Source organism: Amphibalanus amphitrite, unplaced genomic scaffold (assembly GCF_019059575.1).
Source record: "Amphibalanus amphitrite isolate SeventyFive unplaced genomic scaffold, NRLGWU_Aamphi_draft 000032F_arrow, whole genome shotgun sequence".
NCBI lineage: Eukaryota > Metazoa > Arthropoda > Thecostraca > Balanomorpha > Balanidae > Amphibalanus > Amphibalanus amphitrite.
The window spans coordinates 1,657,572-1,675,927 of NW_024881528.1; the positions used below are offsets into that span (position 1 = coordinate 1,657,572).

The 18,356-nt window shown below is 46.8% G+C and overlaps 1 long non-coding RNA gene across 1 annotated transcript; it reads left to right on the top strand.

Annotated features, from left to right (window-relative positions):
• Positions 1-14,596: 14,596 nt before the first annotated feature.
• LOC122368750 lies at positions 14,597-15,185 on the top strand. Its single transcript, XR_006254289.1, has 2 exons — positions 14,597-14,794; positions 15,108-15,185. It is a non-coding gene; the product is annotated as an uncharacterized LOC122368750 (long non-coding RNA).
• The last annotated feature ends 3,171 nt before the right edge of the window (positions 15,186-18,356 follow it).

The following is an 18,356-nucleotide window of genomic DNA, read 5'->3' on the forward strand; positions in this document are numbered from 1 at the left end:
CGGTCTCAGCGCCGTGCAGCCGAGCGATACAAATAACGGCGGCGGCGGGACGATGACGGGTCGGCCGATGACGCCACCCCCGGAAACCCGAGCCGTCATCGGCGCTGAGAGCAGGCGGCGCGCGGGAGCCGGGGAGGGGGAGGGGAGAGAGGCGCTCCCATTCTCCGAGCCGAGCACTGACAAACTGGGATCGAGTGGCGGGCGGGTCGTATTGCAGATGAACTCCCGCAGGCCGGCCCAGGCGCTGCATCGAGCCGGCGTTAGAAACCGGGCTCAAATGTCACGTCAGTCGGATCCGGCTGAAACTTGGAATGTGCCTCTCTGCATGGAGACTGTCATGTGATCTATTGCCGATAAGAATCAAGGAAGGAAAAACAACGAAACTTTAGGAACCAGGCATCGAAGGTAGAAATTGTGAAGCTCATGTTGATTGCATGACATGCCCTCTATTCGAGTGCACATAAATAATGCATTGATCCTCTAGTTTATGCGTATTCTGTTATGTTATGCCGTCTTCTCAACAAAAGTCGACCATTTTGACCCAACGTTCCGAGAACCTCTGTCTGCCACCATTCCTCCCTCTGTCTGACCTCGACTCAGTCACCGATCGTCCCGGGCGGGGCAGAGCGAGCCGTCTCCTGTTTCAGCCTGAGCCAACACAGCGGACCGAGTGCAGCCAGCCTCTCCAATCGGTCGGCTAATACAGAGCAGAGCAGAGCGGGACGGTCAGTGGCCGCACATTAGTGCTGATTGAGATCGGCGCCGTCACTGTAAAAGCTGGTCCGAAACAGCGGCTATCGAAGAACGATCAGTCTCGGAGCCAACAGACGCCTACCGTCAACCCAAACGTGGTTCGGACTGGAGCTCGCGGCTGTCGGTCAGTCGAGGAGTGCCTCTGGCTGACGGGTCCGCCGCTCCGCCGCGCTGGCCGCCCGAGTCCGGTCCCGTTTTGTGCGTGCGCCGTGAACCCTGACGCCCGGTCAATTAGTTGGACAGGTGGGTCGCTTGGTCGGGCAGAGTCGGGCAGAAATCATAGCAGCCTACAAAGTGGACTCAGAGATATTCGGCCATTGATGAGTAAAATGTTTTCTGACGAACCATATTATATCACAACATACCGGACATAACATACATTCTGTCGACTGACAGCTCTCATTACAATGAATACAGGACTACGTACCGCACAATGGGCTACTGCACTGTAAAAAAAGATTAGCACCCTTTGGGTCATAAGTCAGAGTTCAATTTTCAGTACCCTGTTGGTGCTTAATGTATGCCCCAAATAGTGCTTACTCAAGAGCCCTAGATGCTAGCATTAGCACCATCTTGGTGCTCAACTTACATTCCAAAGAGTGCTTAGTTCAGAGCCATAGGTGCTTAATAGGTGCTAGCACTAGCACCGTTTTGGTGCTTTGGTGCTAAATTCACGCACCCAAAGGGTGCTTCATTAAGAACCATAGGTGCTAAATAGGTGCTAGCACTAGCACCGTTTTGGTGCTTTGGTGCTAAATTCACGCACCCAAAGGGTGCCTCACTAAGAGCCATAGGTGCTAAATAGGTGCTAGCACTAGCATCGTTTTGGTGCTTTGGTGCTAAATTCACGCACCCAAAGGGTGCTTCATTAAGAGCTCGGGTGCTAACATTGGCACCGAAGCACCCTAGCATGCGTCTAGCACCCAAAAATGTGCCGAGTTCAATTTTCAGCTCCTAGTGGGTGCTTACTGCCGTATGGTGCTACAGCGTAAGCACGTGCTAAGCACATGGGTACTTGACACCGACCTTCTCGAGCCTCTGGCGGAGGCCGGGACTTTTATTCGGAGCGGAGAAAACTTAGACGCATTTTGAAGAGTGGCGGCGAGGGACGTAGCCGCCGGCCGGGAGCCGAGCTAAATCGAAAGGAACATTGCGATTCTTAATGCCTACCTCATGCTGCAAACACGTTTAGTTGTTTAGTTGTTTGTCGTTTATTTATGGTAATGGACATGACGTATGACGGTTATTAGAGTTAAATTTAAGCACAAGCGTAAACTTCTTAATCACAAAGCACCTTTTTACAAATTAAAAAACAACAACAACAACAACAGAATATCAGCACGTCCATGCGAACAGTGCCACAGGGCCGCTCCCCTGGCATTATAACATAAGCTGATAAATCACAACATATCGGCGCCGCTATACAGGCTGCGGCCGCCGCCCTAAACAGCCACATCTGCCGTCAACCATGCCCGTAATAGATAAATGGAAAAATATGCCATCTGCATTCTGCAGTCTGCACTGTCTCTTTCACTGTAAAGATTATAATTCATTTCATTAGCCATCAGTTATCTGTCGCCTATCTGGTAAAATGTCGATAAAACTTTGCCTTATCAACCCTAAAAAGGTGTGGAATTACATCCATTATTATTCATAGCACGACAGCAGGTCAGTGCAAGCCCACCTTAGCACTCCGACAAGGCTGGAAAGTTCCCACGCAGCTCCTCCATTGATGCTCCGTTTCAGACTTCAGACTCGGTCTTCATTTCAGTTAAGACGACACCCACTTCAGTATTGTCACTCACGAATACCCGTATTCGCCTACAAACGACCAACACCATCACTGTTTCTATCACTGACCGCACGCACATGGACCAACCAACCCGGCCGAGCGCTCCCGCACAACTGACTTGACAAATGCAAATGGCGTCGCGAATCCCGCGCGCTTTCTGAATTCGCCGCTTTTTTCGTACGACGTAAGCACCCAGATGCTGAACAAGCAAACCAATTAGCACCGAACGGATGCGATGTTCCCGCCAAAATCGATGAAGCATATTTTGGGTGCTTTCATCAGCTCTGAAGTTTGATCATGGTGCTTAAAACTGATGCTTAGATTAGCACCATCCGTGCGTTGGTGCTATTCCAAGCACCCTTGAAGCAGGGAAGTGCTTCAAGTGCGGGCAAATTGTCAATTTCGGAGCTTAGACAAGTACCTAAGAGTCTTAGACTGCTAAATGTAGAACATTTTAAGTGCAGGTTAAGCACCCAGGGCTCTTGTTCCAGAACCGCAGCATCCGACTAGCACACCGGGGTGCTAATCTTTTTTTTACAGTGTGATGTGCGCACTGCGCAGTCTCAGATGAAACGCTGCAACGCCAAATCTTGGCAACGGAACTGCACTGTCCGGGGTGAAAGGATCGAAAAAGATTACGTGACTCGCATGCGACTAAATTTGCATATCTTATCTGCAGCCCAAACTGGAGACATCGTAGCCCAAAATGCTTTTTATGTTTTGTTCTTTGATAAAATGTCGACATCCAAGAGGCCCTCCGACTTCAGTCACTGTCCACAGAAAGTTGCGTGCTGTGCTGTCTGAGGCCACAATGCCTGCTACTGTCGCTAATCAGCTACTTGGGTTGCATGTCGATTAGCGTCCCCATCAGAGACTACTTTCTCTGCGGCGGTGAAACCGTCAGATGCACTTAGAATCCGCATCAGCTTGCCTGTAGAATAGTCATGAGGGTCTATCATTTCGGAAAGCTTCACCTCCACTGTCACTGCAGTCAAACCTAAAGAACTCTCGGTCACTACCACGGCCGCAGTCGCTGGAGGTGGAATGACGATGGCGGAGGGACGGTCCGTCCGTCGCGGCCCGGTGACGACGGCCCATTTCACGGTGCCAGCTGACGCAGCGGTCACAGCCGGCCAGCCGCCTTCACGAATCCGACAATGCGGATAGGCAGCTGTGGACGGTGCACGCTGAGAATTGAGGGGGCAGATATAATCCAGGTACCAAATGTATGGAGAATCGACTCCAAAAGATCGATAGCAGGCCGTGGAGACTCGAACCCGGGCGGTCGGATGCGTGAACAAGGGTGTATGCAACCACATAAGTTTGTACATGTTGCACTGTCTCAAGTATGACCATGCGATGTGGATGTTAGAACAACAAACGGGCATATAGTTATATAACCCAAAACCTGAAGCCATTGCAGCTTGGCAAAAAAAACTTGCGGCAGCTGGAAACTCAACAGCAGAAACGATATCCTCCTCTCTCGCTATAGTCCATAGCAAGTCTCCTGCGTCCCTTTCATGACCACTCAGCGGTCGACAGTGCAGTCGTCGCCGTGTCTGGCGTCGAACAGACCTCCCGCCGCCCCGTAAATATCTCCTCCCATCCATATTTGAGGCGGCGGCGGCGGCGAGGAGCCCCAGCGCCGACTCCAGGTGGCACCGATCCCCGGCGCTAAGTGGGAGCGCCACTGGCGTCACTGTGTCACGCAGCGTCGTCACGAGACGCGCATCACGCCGGCCGTGACCCGACCCGTGACCGCGGAGACATGAAGCCGGTCACACACACTGTCAAGCCGTGGTAGATAGGCTGTTGGCTCTCTCTCTCTCTCTCTCTCTCTCTCTCTCTCTCTCTCTCTCTCTCTCTCTCTCTCTCTCTCTCTCTTTCTCTCCCTCTATCTCTCTCTCCTCTACTGTCTACACATCCCGTTATGGGAGGGAGATACAGCTCCCCTGTCCCCATGAGGTACTCGGCTGACCGTGGAGACGGCTGCCGTCTTCATTCAACACCAGACTCCATTCTAGTACGCGCCTGCCCATATCGGCATGATGTATGCTAATGCGCACGAAGAGCCGGCATCGGGCATAATGCAGTCTGTCCGGGACATACGGAGGAGGCGGATGTCAATCTTCTTTGACTGTGAACAGCATCCACAATTCACATAGCGCATACATGTTTAAGACCATGTCTACTGAAGACAGTGCTACTGACAAAGCTGCTGATATAATAACAACACTGATGGCCAATGGTTATTGACTGAACGAACGTAAGCACTTTTCCCGACCACAGAGTTCGGACCGGACTGGCGTCAGATGGTATCCGCGGCGGGCCTGAGAACCATGGTAGCCCGGGGCCCGCCGCGCTACCGTCGGTACGTATCGGTGCTGGTAGCCGAGGTTTATGGCACACGTGTGACGTCATTTGTCGGACCGCTGAGAGCGAAAGGACGCCGACGGCGCCGATAGCGGCCGACACACCACTCGGCCGAGCTTGATTCGGCGGCCAGGTTCGCACAATCGCGTCATAAAGCTAGATCGAAAGGTGCGTCATTCAAGGTCGGCTCCATAAGGCAGCTCGAGAGTGTTGTGTGTGAAGTGTGCACACTGATCAAAATATCGTAACAAGCTGTTTCTCACATTGCAGCGCAGAACAACGGTGGGAAGATGAAAGCTTTTAAGCATTTACAGACAATTTTCAGGCATACAGGTAGGCCTACAAAAAGTCAACAAACGTATTGACTCTGATTGGACTGTTGTGGAATTCAATGCTGAATTTAAGCGGTCCCTGCGACAGGGCTGTGTTCCTCGCTCTCCTGTCTCCTTTGTCTCGCCGTCGGGTCAGTCCGCGGGTGATGTTGCAACAGTAGTGCGCTGAATGATCGGTAGGTCTGGACCGAGTCTGGACCGACCGGGTCGACCGGGCCACCGGGTCTCTGAACCCCCCGAGCACCTCTGCCGAGCTGATACAGCAGGACCGGGTGCTAATACGCGACCGGGTGAGCAGGCAGCGGTATCATCCGGCGTGGGTAACATAGGTGAGGTGCCGGGCGGGCCGTGGATGGACCGTACTGACACGCGGCTAATGGAACAGAGTGCATTCAGACAGAGCGGAGGGCGAGGGACCGCAGGCCCAGACAGCGTGCATGGGCCAGGAACCGTATACAGGGCCAGGCAGACCGAAACGATGCAAAGCAGCCAGTGTATCACGGTTAGACAACCATGCAGTTGCAGAGGTTTGGCCAATGGCCCTCACAGGTCACAGTTCCCTATAAACCACAACTCAAACAACTGACAGTGGCAAATACACAGCAGACGAAACACTGTGCAGTGTGCACCTACAGTCTACAACAGTGTTCGCCACGGGCCCCAAAATCCCCAGCCCAGCCCGGCCCGGGCCCATGGGTTCAGAGCCCGGCCCAGCCCGTAGCCCGCTCTTGGCAAATATTCCAAGCCCAGCCCGGCCCGGCCCGGCAAAAATAGCAATCTAGTTATTGTCTTAGTCTATTGCTATTTGCTATAATAAGCATGATTGATTACACTATTTTGAGAACAATTCAAAGTGCATGAATATTAACATGGCAATCATGACTCCCTTCTTTTCAATGAATATAATCATTTCAAGCACCTATGGCACAAATTTTAACAGTAACAGCAAGCATCTCAGTCAATTAGGTCATGATTACACACCTATAAAAAGTTAACATGATTATATTAACTACATTCCATGAGTAAAGTTATCTTGCAAGCTGATGTGTGTGAACATTATCATTCATAATTGGTGACTACACTGTAAAAAATGTTTACTAACACATTAGTTATTTATTCAACATAACGCTAGTGTCATAACACATATATGTGTTATAAGAGTGTAACCTGCAGGAAGAAAATGATTTAACGAGTTCTGAAACACGGGGTGTTGCAATCACCACACGGATACATTTGATTAACTCGTTGATGTGCTTCAAAACAAAGATAAAGTGTGTGCTGCGATGTGAGTTATTAAACACATACGCGTGTTTAAGACAACCCCGGCTCAAAAATCGAGAGACGTGTTATCAAACTTGCCTTCAGCGTGCCGATCAGTAACATTACACGTATTATGCTAGTAAACCATTACACGCAGCTAAGTTACTGCAACAATGTCGCCATTTTGTGCGGATCGCGCGCGCGACTCCGCCGCATTCATCTGAGGCCTGTTTGCGAAGTGGTGTCTCAAATGGTAAGTGAAGAAATATGATAAAATACCTATTGTCTAATGAAACTTGTGATTTTCACATGCATTACATGTATTTGTATTCATTGTGCATTACGATTATATAACTATGAAACATATCAACGGTCAAGGAAGGCATGCATGTGAATGGCAGTGTCAATAGACAATTTGCCATGTACAGCACATTAATTGCACATATAGATGATAAATTGGTTATGTTCTCCAGTCACAGGTAAAATATTTATTTCCTCCTACTCATCCAGTCTGCAAAATGTGGCAGGGAGCTTGACAAGATTTTCAGGGCAGACAAAATACTCAGAATGCTGAGACTCAGGGCAGCACAATTCCTGCCCCTAATAATGCAAATTATTTAACGCTATAATGATGTGGAAGGTGGTGAGGAGCTGAGCAAAGTATTTCTGTCCCAATTTTTCAACTTCTGCCCCAACATTCCTAAAACCTGCCCCAGTTTTTGCCCTGATCCATGATGACTGCTCCGATGAGATCTCGTCAAATCCTGCCATGTTTTGCAGACTGGCTACTCATGATAGAACAACCATTTTAGACTGAGGTGAGCAATAACAATGGGTATAGTTTAGTGTCAGAGGTACCTTATAGTTTTCAAAACAAGTTGATGGGCATAAAGAGCTGAGGCGAGCATTGTACCAAATATGGACATGCTGCATTTTTATATTTGGAAACGGAAGCCGGAAGGTGCACGCTCACCTCCTTGACGAGCTACGCAAGTTCTTGCAAAACTATGCACAACACTGTTTCTAAAAATGAAAAGCTAACATTTGAATCTACGACAGATAGGTAGGTACAGGGGCCACTCCACGGTGTGACGACTGGAGGGGACATTGACCATTTTGGAGGGGACGAGGACCATTTCAAGTCTTCCATGCAACGCCAATAGGCGTAATGTTAAAGTTTTAAAAAGTGGAGGGGATGAGATCCCCTCCGTCACACCCCTGTGGCGACGCCCTTGGGTAGGTACAGGGACCCGCAGTTGCTTCTGTACACACTAGTATTTCAGCGTATTCTTTGCCTGTGACACCGTTGGAGGCGAATTGGGAAATGATTGTGTGCTTATTTAAACCACCATCTGAAATGCTTTAAACTGATGTGCTCTCTCCTAATTCAGTGAACTTTTTATGACTATATCAGCAAAACATTGTTTTCAGCGCTTTTTCCTGCCCCATTCCTTCTAAAACCTGGAACCGCTTATTCCATTTACTCCTGCCATCTGACGATGGTCGTGCTGACTACTAGTTCCGGCGCTAGATACTGCTCCAGTTTTGCACCCGGCACAAACTCAGGCGGCACCGGGCCGTGGCTCGACCAGGGGAGGGTCGGACCGAGCCGACTGCCTGGGGCGCGGTTAGATCGGACGCCCTGCTGGGGAAGGGGACGGGAGTGAGGGGGAGGGGAGGAGGTGGTCGGTCACGTGGTCCGTCCAAGCTCGCTGACGGCCTGTCCTGCGCCCAGCCATGTTCCGTGATCCAAAATGGCACGAGAGCTGTGGAATGCGTGGAGGAGACGCTTCGAAAGCGAACTTCAGCAGCACTAATTTACCATATTCTGTGGAGATAAATGAATATTATCTTAATGCAGAAAAAAATTGTATGCCTAAGCTGTATAAGCTGTATCTTTTTAAAAAGTTGTAAATAGGATTATTTTTAGGGACTTATGGTTTCGTAGACACAGTGAACTGTGTTACATTAAGCCGTTTCGCTGTTATGGTTACTAACTGAAGAGTTATCCTTTTTTCTCACAGGGAATGACAATACAATAACAATACGAATAAAACCAGACGTTTCGCACAAAAAGTGCCTCCGTCAGTGGCAAGAAATAAGTAATTAGGCATACATGTTTTCTTTCGATTAAATCGATGAAGTAGTTATCTTTATTTTTTTAAAGATATATTTTCAGCAGTTTTTTAAGCACATCATGGAAGCTAATAAACATTTGTGTATTTTACCGGCAACCCGGCTGGCCAGACCGAGACGGTGCCGCATATAGTTCTCATCGATGTTAAACCTATACACTTATTTTTCTCCACTGACGAAGGCACGTTGTTATCCGAAACGTTTGGTTTTATTCGCATTGTTTTTATATTGTCATTGTCCGTGAGAAAAACATACTCATACGAGTATGGACTGGTCTCAGTTTATGTAGAAATTGTTGCATATTCATCAACACAGATAAAATGAATATTAGCCCTCACAGTCACCACACATATAAGTAGAGGTAGACCGCGCCCCCTGTTTTTCACCAATAAATCGCGATTCGCGGCAAAACGAAGGATTGCGACGATTCTTTGGTGCCCTGGAGTTAATCAAATTTACAACTTCCCGGAAAATTAAATAGCCCTCATCATTTTTGCATCTTGTCTGATAATTTTAAATCCCTGAACCAAATTACCTTAAGTCAGCCGCACATCTTCTGTGTGTTTCCATAGTCGTTTCGTGATTAGCAACGTGACAACATGTGAAATATACTATCTAATGTTTGTCTCATTGATTGTTGTGGGTGCCAAGGTCACGTGAAACTCAGGGCTAAGGTCATTTACTTGAAATGATATCGGTTAACGTCTTAAATTTACACCTTTTTACAGTGGTTTTTAGGAAGTGTTGGTTTGAAATTTAGCACTCATTTTAGCATTTGAAAACTGGCATACTTAGGTATCAGTTATAGTGCCTATGCAATATGTTGCAAGGCTGTAAGTGCTGGTTAACATTCTATGGATAGCCGGCAGAACGCCTAATGGGTGATCTGGCGTGACCCGTCCTACCCCAAATGCTTTGATACATCATCTTTGATCAAAGCAAGTGCAAATTCGGAGTCAGAAGCAAGCCAAGTCCCAGCAAACTTCACTCATGTAGAAATTCTAGCAGGACCCAATTTTCCGTGCTTTTGGGTTATTAACCTGATCTGGGAGGTCAACCAGTGACCTAGGATCTCAGCATTGACCAGGACATAAAAATAATTGGCTTTCTCTCGTCAGCGATGACCAGGACCCTCAAATCATCGGATTTCTCTCGTCACGAGCAGCTCGCTCTTTTTTATTTTTCAGCGAAGCTCTGGCTATTTTTATCAAGGACCGAATGGCTGAGGGTTTATACTAGTGGTTCGGAACTTGAATCTTCGGAATTCCGATTTTGTCCAATGTCCAATTCGGAATTCGGTTGGACAATGGCAGCAGGCTTTGGACAATTTTGGACAATCGCTTGCTACACATCAACATTTTTAAAAAGTAGTCGTGTTTAACATTGATTGGCTATTAGAAAGCTCAGCTTTCGATATGATTAACACTTTTGAGCTTGTAACGGTACATGAAAAGCAAATTAAATAACAGTGTTGAGTGTAAACTATTGCGTAGGTGTCGGACATCTTTGGACAAATGGCTGGTTTGGACATTTTTGGACGGACAATCGACGCAAGCATTGGACATTGGACGGACTTTGGACATACGTTTTCTGAAATTGACACCACTAGTTTATACGCCCCTCCGCTACATGTTAGACGCTGGAAAGAAATGCCTAAGTAGGTGAGGGTTAAATATCGATTGGTTTTTAAGTGCCGAAGCCCGAAGCACTTTAATTTACTTCGATAGCAGTTTTTAAGACCAACGAGCTCGAATACTATAACTTCTTGAGCAATGTAAGCACCACATAAGATGAATCGTAAGAGAAGCGGCTCAAGATTAAGGAGCTATGAGACACTTAATAAAAACGGCATAGATTAGAAACTGCACCTAACTTGCACTGGTTTTTAAACATTTTCGTTGCAGACTGGTAGATTAAATTTTAGGATTGATTTCAGCTGATGCTCAGATGGAGCTATTCATTCGTTCATTCATGCGACCATCCAATTCCATTCATAAAAGAAGCCAGTGGCAAAATTGTTCATTTTAGATAAGTGTGAAATACAAACTCAATAAAAGTTTAATGATACGGCAAATTTGACAGCTTTTATAATGAACAGACAAAAAACTTTAATAAATCAAAGTTGAGAGCCCCAAATAGGAAAGAGTGAGGGCATTTTTTTAGGCCATCACAGTATTTGTCAACAATTGTTGTTTGGGGGACTGGGGAGGGTGGTTACTGGCTCATAATCTGCCCCCCCCCCCAAAAAAAAGAAAGAAAATACGAAACCGATCATCCGCGAAAAGACCTATTGAGCTCGAACCAAGGTGACGCATCGATTTATAGGTATGCAGGATGGCTAACGATACCACTTTTTGACTTCTTGTGTCAAATAAATTCCATCATCTGGATAGCACGTCAACATTCTATTTGACATTTTGCAACAAACGTATACTATTTGGCGCGACTAGCATCATAAATGTTCTGAAACTAAAACCGTTGCTTCGCTATTAACTTGAACCACGTCATCCCAGCTTATGCACGACAAAAATAAAATAATGCTTCAGGATCACTGGCCTGAATTCCAATGCTTAAAGTTTACTCAAAACCGGTGTGGCTGAGGCACTCTTCGCTACATCTCCTGACGGCCACCATTGTATTGCATTTTTCGGTAAGCTATAACTTAATAAGGAAAGGATTGGTGAGTGGGTTGAAAACAGCCCTCACCCTCCACCCCCCCCCCCCCCTCCTTCTTCTGGAAACATTAGTATTTAGTAACCGAAAGATCTGGCGATGGTTTATCCGCCTCCTCTGCCGCCGCGCTGCGAGGCCTCGATTCGTTCGGTATGTGGCTTCCTGAGCGGTCCTCCCCGGAGGCAAGGTGAAAGGTCATGGCCTGTATCAGAAATTTATACGTTGCTGAATATGATTTGTAGTTCTTCCAAGGCCTTGGACACCGTTTTATTATATCGTATAAGCATTGCACTTACTTGTCAATCAATACATCTAAAGAAAACTTGATCATAATCTTAAACTGCGGCAATTGTAGTTCTGCTTACGGCTACCTCTTTATGATACAGGCCACCACCACCTCCACTGCGCTGGAGCTCTGGCGTTCTACCCCTCCCCGCTACGGACCGGCCCTCGGGCTAGGTGTGTTAGTACTGAGCGCAAACCTGTAGTAGTCACGTGACTTTCATTCACGTAGCGGGAACAGAAGCTATAGGCGATACCAAGGACGGGCTCTGGGGAGGCAGCCGGCGCGGAAAAATAGCACGATTGTAGTTTTGGAAGAATATCTGTTGTGGTAAGAGGAATTATACAAAACATACGTCCTATGAGCAAACATGTGTTATTTCTCCATACTTTGCACTACATTTCCTTTCTCCAATGGCCAGCACTTAGCAAATAATAGCGCAATTCTAAATTGGTAATATATGTGTACAGTAGCAACTGCGGGTCCCTGTACCATGGTTGGTGGGTCAAAATCCATGGTTAGATTTTTCCATGCCAGCCTGTGATATAAAATTTTAGGTTGTGATTGCAGATGGAGCGAAACTGGGATGAATGACGGAACACTTCCATAAATGTTTCCTTTCAAATATGATAGCCCAAACCTGGTTTGGGCTGATACTTAACTGACTTGGGCTTCACAAATATTTTTAACTTTGACAAAATTCACTCCACATTTTAACCCTCTTTATTTTCTGATGCCAATAGATGGCAATCAGCCATCCAGTTACATTACACATTTTGCTTGGAAATAAATCACCTGGAAGTTCAGAGTTTCCACTTATGACAATGCACGATGCAAGTCTCCATTTATGGATCAAAAACTTTTCATATTTAGAAATGTTTCCAAGAATAGAAGCATTTCCATAGATGGAACGAAACTACCTACCACAATGTGCCTCAGCCTGACTGACCTGCAACCAATCTCAATCTAACATAAAAAAATGTTAGAACCACGCACAGCTTATTTAGGGGAAAAGTAATCACATGTGATCATGCTCCATGACCCACACTTAAAATACAAAGCAATCCACTTCATAAATGGATAAATGCTGAAATTTACCTACGTGAAAATATGAAATCAAGGTCGGAGTTATATGGCCTTGCCATTTAACTGCCATCTATTTATATTGGCATCAAGGAAGCACTGCAGATGGAAATGCGGTGTCAATTTTTCCAAAACTTAAAATAACAGGCGAGCACGCACCTTCCGTTTCCACATACAGAAACCCTATTCCATATTTGGAACAATGATCACCTCAGCGTTTCTATCTATGGAACATTGTTTCTATATACTGAAACGTTTCTACATATAGTATATGGCACGGAATAACCACAGTGTGCTCAACTGGTTTGGTATCTGGAGCAAGGCCTCTGGAGCTTGTAATTTTTGTTTCATATTAACTATGATGTTGGTTGCTTCTAACTTAGTATTTTTGTGGAATTTCTCTCCACCCAGAATATCAGTTTGGTTGTTGGTACCCCTGATATTCTAGTTGGAAATCAGCATTGGTTCAATTTTGGTTTTACCTAAGATTTTCATCCCACCAACTTGTTTGAGAAACTCCACCCATGGGTGACACCGAAGCCTGTCAGTTGGGCAAACTGCAGGGAAGCAGTCCAAACATGGATTGATCAAAATTAAGATATGACATCACAAAAATGGGTGGAGCAATGCCCATATAAGGAGATGTAATTTATATTAATATTACAATTCTGACTTGCTCCCTTTCAAACCCCTCGTCACCAGTCAAAGTCCCCATGATGGTGAGATATTCACTGTGGTTAAAAGGAGTGAACAGCTCTATCTAAATGATGCATCTGATGATGATGTGTTGTATCTTTTGCATGCTATTTCTGAAGATAGGAGAGGACATCTCTGAAAATTGGATTTCAACTGTCAAAATAATCTAAATTAAAATTTAGCATAATCTATTTTAATATTAGCCACCTGACAACGTCATCTAAAGCAGGTTACCCACTTGTTTCTGTCCTGGAATCAGGTGCAGATAATCTAAATTTTGATTATTTAATTTATCTTGTAGGTGGAATTAAAATATCTTCAAAGGTTCTTTTTTGCTTATGAGATGTAGCCTGAATTATTTTCTCTAGTATCTGAAGCTGTGGTAAGCTTGTCGTTTTCCAGAGCCGTGATTTAACCATTCCAGTGAGGGTCTGCAAGCATGCCCAAATATGGGCACAAATTGTGATGTAATAATCTAAGTTAAGATCAATCCATTTTAGATTTTTTTCCCTGCAGTTTGCCTGACTGCTGTGTGTGAGGCTGTAGCCCACTCTAGGCAGAGCACCACAACATAGTTGTGCACAGGTTTTATGAATATAAATGACCTATAGAGTCATTCACTGGGTAAATCTTTGGGACCCACTCAGCTCTGAGCTCCACCCCATTTGCTCAAACCCAAACACTGTTTAAAGGCCCTGAGCAGGAACATCTTGCAGGCGCTTGCAGGTAGGTGGGCCAAATGAAACAACTAGGGAAGGAGTATCAGATTTGGACAAAGTCCTCATCAAACCAGTGGGGGTAAGCTGGATGAAAGTAGGTAGAACTCGTTTAGCGTAAAGTATGTACAACCCAAATATCATTTAAATAAATTTCAATTATTTAAATTTCACAATTATTTAAATTTCATTGCTCGTCTCGTGACGAGCAACACGCTCGTTTTTTCCGCGACGCTCTAGCTCCACCAGGAGCGAAATTGCGAGGGGGGGTCGTACCAACCCCCCCCCCCCCTGGTGTGGGGAAGGTGTAAGAAAGCACTTGGTACGGCGAGGGTTAAATCACCGCACTCTATTCGAATTATCCCACTCTATCATATTAATGAATACTTTTCTCATAAACCAATCCCTAAACACCTGGATGTCTCGTATCTTTTTCAAGTAGCGTCATACTCTTGCAGATCTCTCACCATGACCCATAACACGCTCGTTTTTCCGAATTATCCCACTCTATCATATTAATGAATACTTTTCTCATAAACCAATCCCTAAACACCTGGATGTCTCGTATCTTTTTCAAGTAGCGTCATACTCTTGCAGATCTCTCACCATGACCCATAACCGCTATATGGATCTAGCGGACCGGGCGCTCGAGCAGTGGCCAGCTCTGCTGCACGGCTTGACTTCAAGGCAGGCACTGGTAAGCGCACGAATGACATGAATTAGAAAAGCGCATGGATGTAGGATTTAATTTATGAAAAGCGCATGGATGTAGGATGTCATGGTGCCTCTGGGTGGTGGTCGGTGGATATGATTATATCGCAAATTTATTTAGGGACTCGATGATTTTACATGTTAAACGACATTAAAATGATAAAGTCGGCAAAAGATGGTTCTCTGGATGAAAGTGAAAATAATTTTGTTTATGTTATTTCGCTCGCCCGTCCCTCGCCGAACACGGCGGTTTACTGGTAATTTAGTGATTACATAGGATTCTCCCATTTTCTCTCCAGGAGCAAGTAAAAAACAAGATTCAATGGCGTGTGAGGAACTATAAACGACCGGACCCGGGTGTCATGGGATCATTCAAGCGGCCGGCCCAGGCGACAGCGGCGAAGAAGGCGAAGAAGTCCAGACGCTACGAAAACTTCGAGGGATATCAAGGTATGATTACGAGCGAGTGAGCGCAGCGAACGAGCGAGTTCTTTTGAGATTAATGGGAAAATCTGAGTATTCGCGACCCGGCCCGGCCCGACCCGACCCGACCCGACCCCATCACGCTGTGCAGTGGGTGCATTTGCTCACGCGCCGGGGCTAAACGGCTGGGGGTAGGAGCCTGAAATTTGCACGGCGCCGAGGTGACGCTGCGAACCGGTGCACCGTGGTCGTTTCGAGTCGATGCGGGCCCGGGGAGGTGCGTGGCATGCGCTGGAAAAAATGCATTTTCTCCCATTGCCTCAACATGGGAAAATGAAGGCAACGCGTCGTCAAAACGCCAAAATGAGGCCGGCAGGGGTCGCTTCCCGGGCCCGTAGCTCGGCGCCCCGACGGCCGATCGGCATGCGGCAAACGCTGCCCGATCGAGCTGGCGAATGGGGTGCGTGTCAGGGGTGTTGTGCAGCACGTGCGTTGCCAAGGGCTCTCCCGTTTAAAAAATACCCTGGACGCCCATGACACGGCAACCTGTGGTCCATGCTCACCTATGCCCAGTTCGCCAACTTACAGCCCATATGGGTCCCATTCGGGATGGCTCAATGGGTTATTTTTGGTCAAAATTAGCGAAAGATGACGTCACTGTACTCCCCTGGCGACCCGAAGCTAGGATCTTAAATTTTGTTTTAACACGCGCACTGCAGCGGGTCTGAGCCGAACACGAACTGCAGGGGGGGGGGGGGGTTGAAAACAACCCCCCCCCCCTGAGATCTCGAAAACGGCGCAACGTAGCGACAAGCGGTAAACGGCGTTGGATAGGTTAAGATGAGATCGACAAGAAATACTAAGATCATTTTTGGGTCAGGTCAAAAACGAGGTCACCAGAGGTCACCGAAGACAAAATGTTACGATTTTCACAGCAGGAATTTCGCGGTAGTTTTTCTGGAATAACTTGTCTTGCACACAAGACAGAGGATCGATTCGAACGCCATCGTTCTTAGCTCGTCAAGGCGCATCGAATGATATATAATATGACCTCGAAAGGTCAAGTTGAAAATTTGACCTCAGGTCAAGGTCATGACCTGACCGAAATAGGTCATGTTGCATATCATTCGATCCGCATTGACAAGAAGAACACGATAAACGTCGAACGGAGCCTCTATCTCTACTCAATCTCAAGTTATTGAAGAAAAACCGCTGGTGACCTCAGGTGACCTAAGATGACCTGGAGATCACCTTCCAAAGGTCATAAGTGATATGTTTCGGTGAAATCACCAACAGAGACCTGTAATACTATGATCCTGAGCGTATTGAAGTCATAGGATGGCATTCAGAGTAAGTTGAAATTTCTCCCATTGACTTATAATGGGCCGGTCGCAAAAATGACCTGACCTTAGGTCATCGATATAAAAATTCCGAGATATACAAGTTGTAGCTCGTGATGACTTTACTATTTCCTGTGGGTTTCAAGATCATATCTCAACAACTGTGGGCTTGGTGGGATTGCAAACTTCGAAATTTACGTTTCGAGGTAGGGTCACTTGACCTGACCTGGTGACCTGACCATAGGTCAACTGGGGTCAAAATTTTTACTCAAGGTGTGCAAAAGTTGTGAGAACAGGTATGCAAAATTTGGCGGTGCTACGCGCCGCCGTTTTCTCGCAATTTGCGAAAAACCACAGGGGGGGGGGTTGAAAACAACCCCCCCCCCTGCAGTGCGCGTGTTAAAGATGTAAAATTGATGTCTGGTGGGGTATGCCAAATTACAAGTCGGTAGCTCTTCACATTTTGGAGTTATTCCAGGAAAACATGGGGGCGTTTCGCCCCCCCCCCCTCTCCCCAGCGGGCCGCGTGTTAAAGGCCGTTTCTTGCTTCAAAAATAAAACACTCAAAAGCTGCCATTTTTACATACTACCTCCCGCCGGAACCAGAGGAGGACATGCAAGTTCACAGGAATCGGCTAAGGCAAGAGGGACTAACCGAGGAAGAGCGGGAAGCGCTGCGAGACTTGACATTCGCGGACCGCCGTCGACACGCCGTGGCTCTCTCGACGCCAATAAAGAAGTTCCTGCACATGTACCCCATGATGAAGAATCACCAAGAGGTAAGTTATAGGAGGCAAGAAGGAGTCTTGTAAGAAGGAGTCAAGGAGGCAGTCTTGTAGAGTAATATTTCGCCGGGGAACCTTCATCGGTACCTGACTCGATTGAATTTGCAATAATACCTGCAATAATACTATCCCGAAATTGTTCCGATGCTGAGATGAGGCAGGGGTTAAGTTTTAATCTTGGCTTTTGCATGATCTGTCTGTCTGTCTGTCTGTCTGTCTGTCTGTCTGTCTGTCTGTCTGTCTGTCTGTCTGTCTGTCTGTCTGTCTGTCTGTCTGTCTGTCTGTCTGTCTGTCTGTCTGTCTGTCTGTCTGTCTGTCTGTCTGTCTGTCTGTCTGTCTGTCTGTCTGTCTGTCTGTCTGTCTGTCTGTCTGTCTGTCTGTCTGTCTGTCTGTCTGTCTGTCTGTCTGTCTGTCTGTCTGTCTGTCTGTCTGTCTGTCTGTCTGTCTGTCTGTCTGTCTGTCTGTCTGTCTGTCTGTCTGTCTGTCTGTCTGTCTGTCTGTCTGTCTGTCTGTCTGTCTGTCTGTCTGTCTGTCTGTCTGTCTGTCTGTCTGTCTGTCTGTCTGTCTGTCTGTCTGTCTGTCTGTCTGTCTGTCTGTCTGTCTGTCTGTCTGTCTGTCTGTCTGTCTGTCTGTCTGTCTGTCTGTCTGTCTGTCTGTCTGTCTGTCTGTCTGTCTGTCTGTCTGTCTGTCTGTCTGTCTGTCTGTCTGTCTGTCTGTCTGTCTGTCTGTCTGTCTGTCTGTCTGTCTGTCTGTCTGTCTGTCTGTCTGTCTGTCTGTCTGTCTGTCTGTCTGTCTGTCTGTCTGTCTGTCTGTCTGTCTGTCTGTCTGTCTGTCTGTCTGTCTGTCTGTCTGTCTGTCTGTCTGTCTGTCTGTCTGTCTGTCTGTCTGTCTGTCTGTCTGTCTGTCTGTCTGTCTGTCTGTCTGTCTGTCTGTCTGTCTGTCTGTCTGTCTGTCTGTCTGTCTGTCTGTCTGTCTGTCTGTCTGTCTGTCTGTCTGTCTG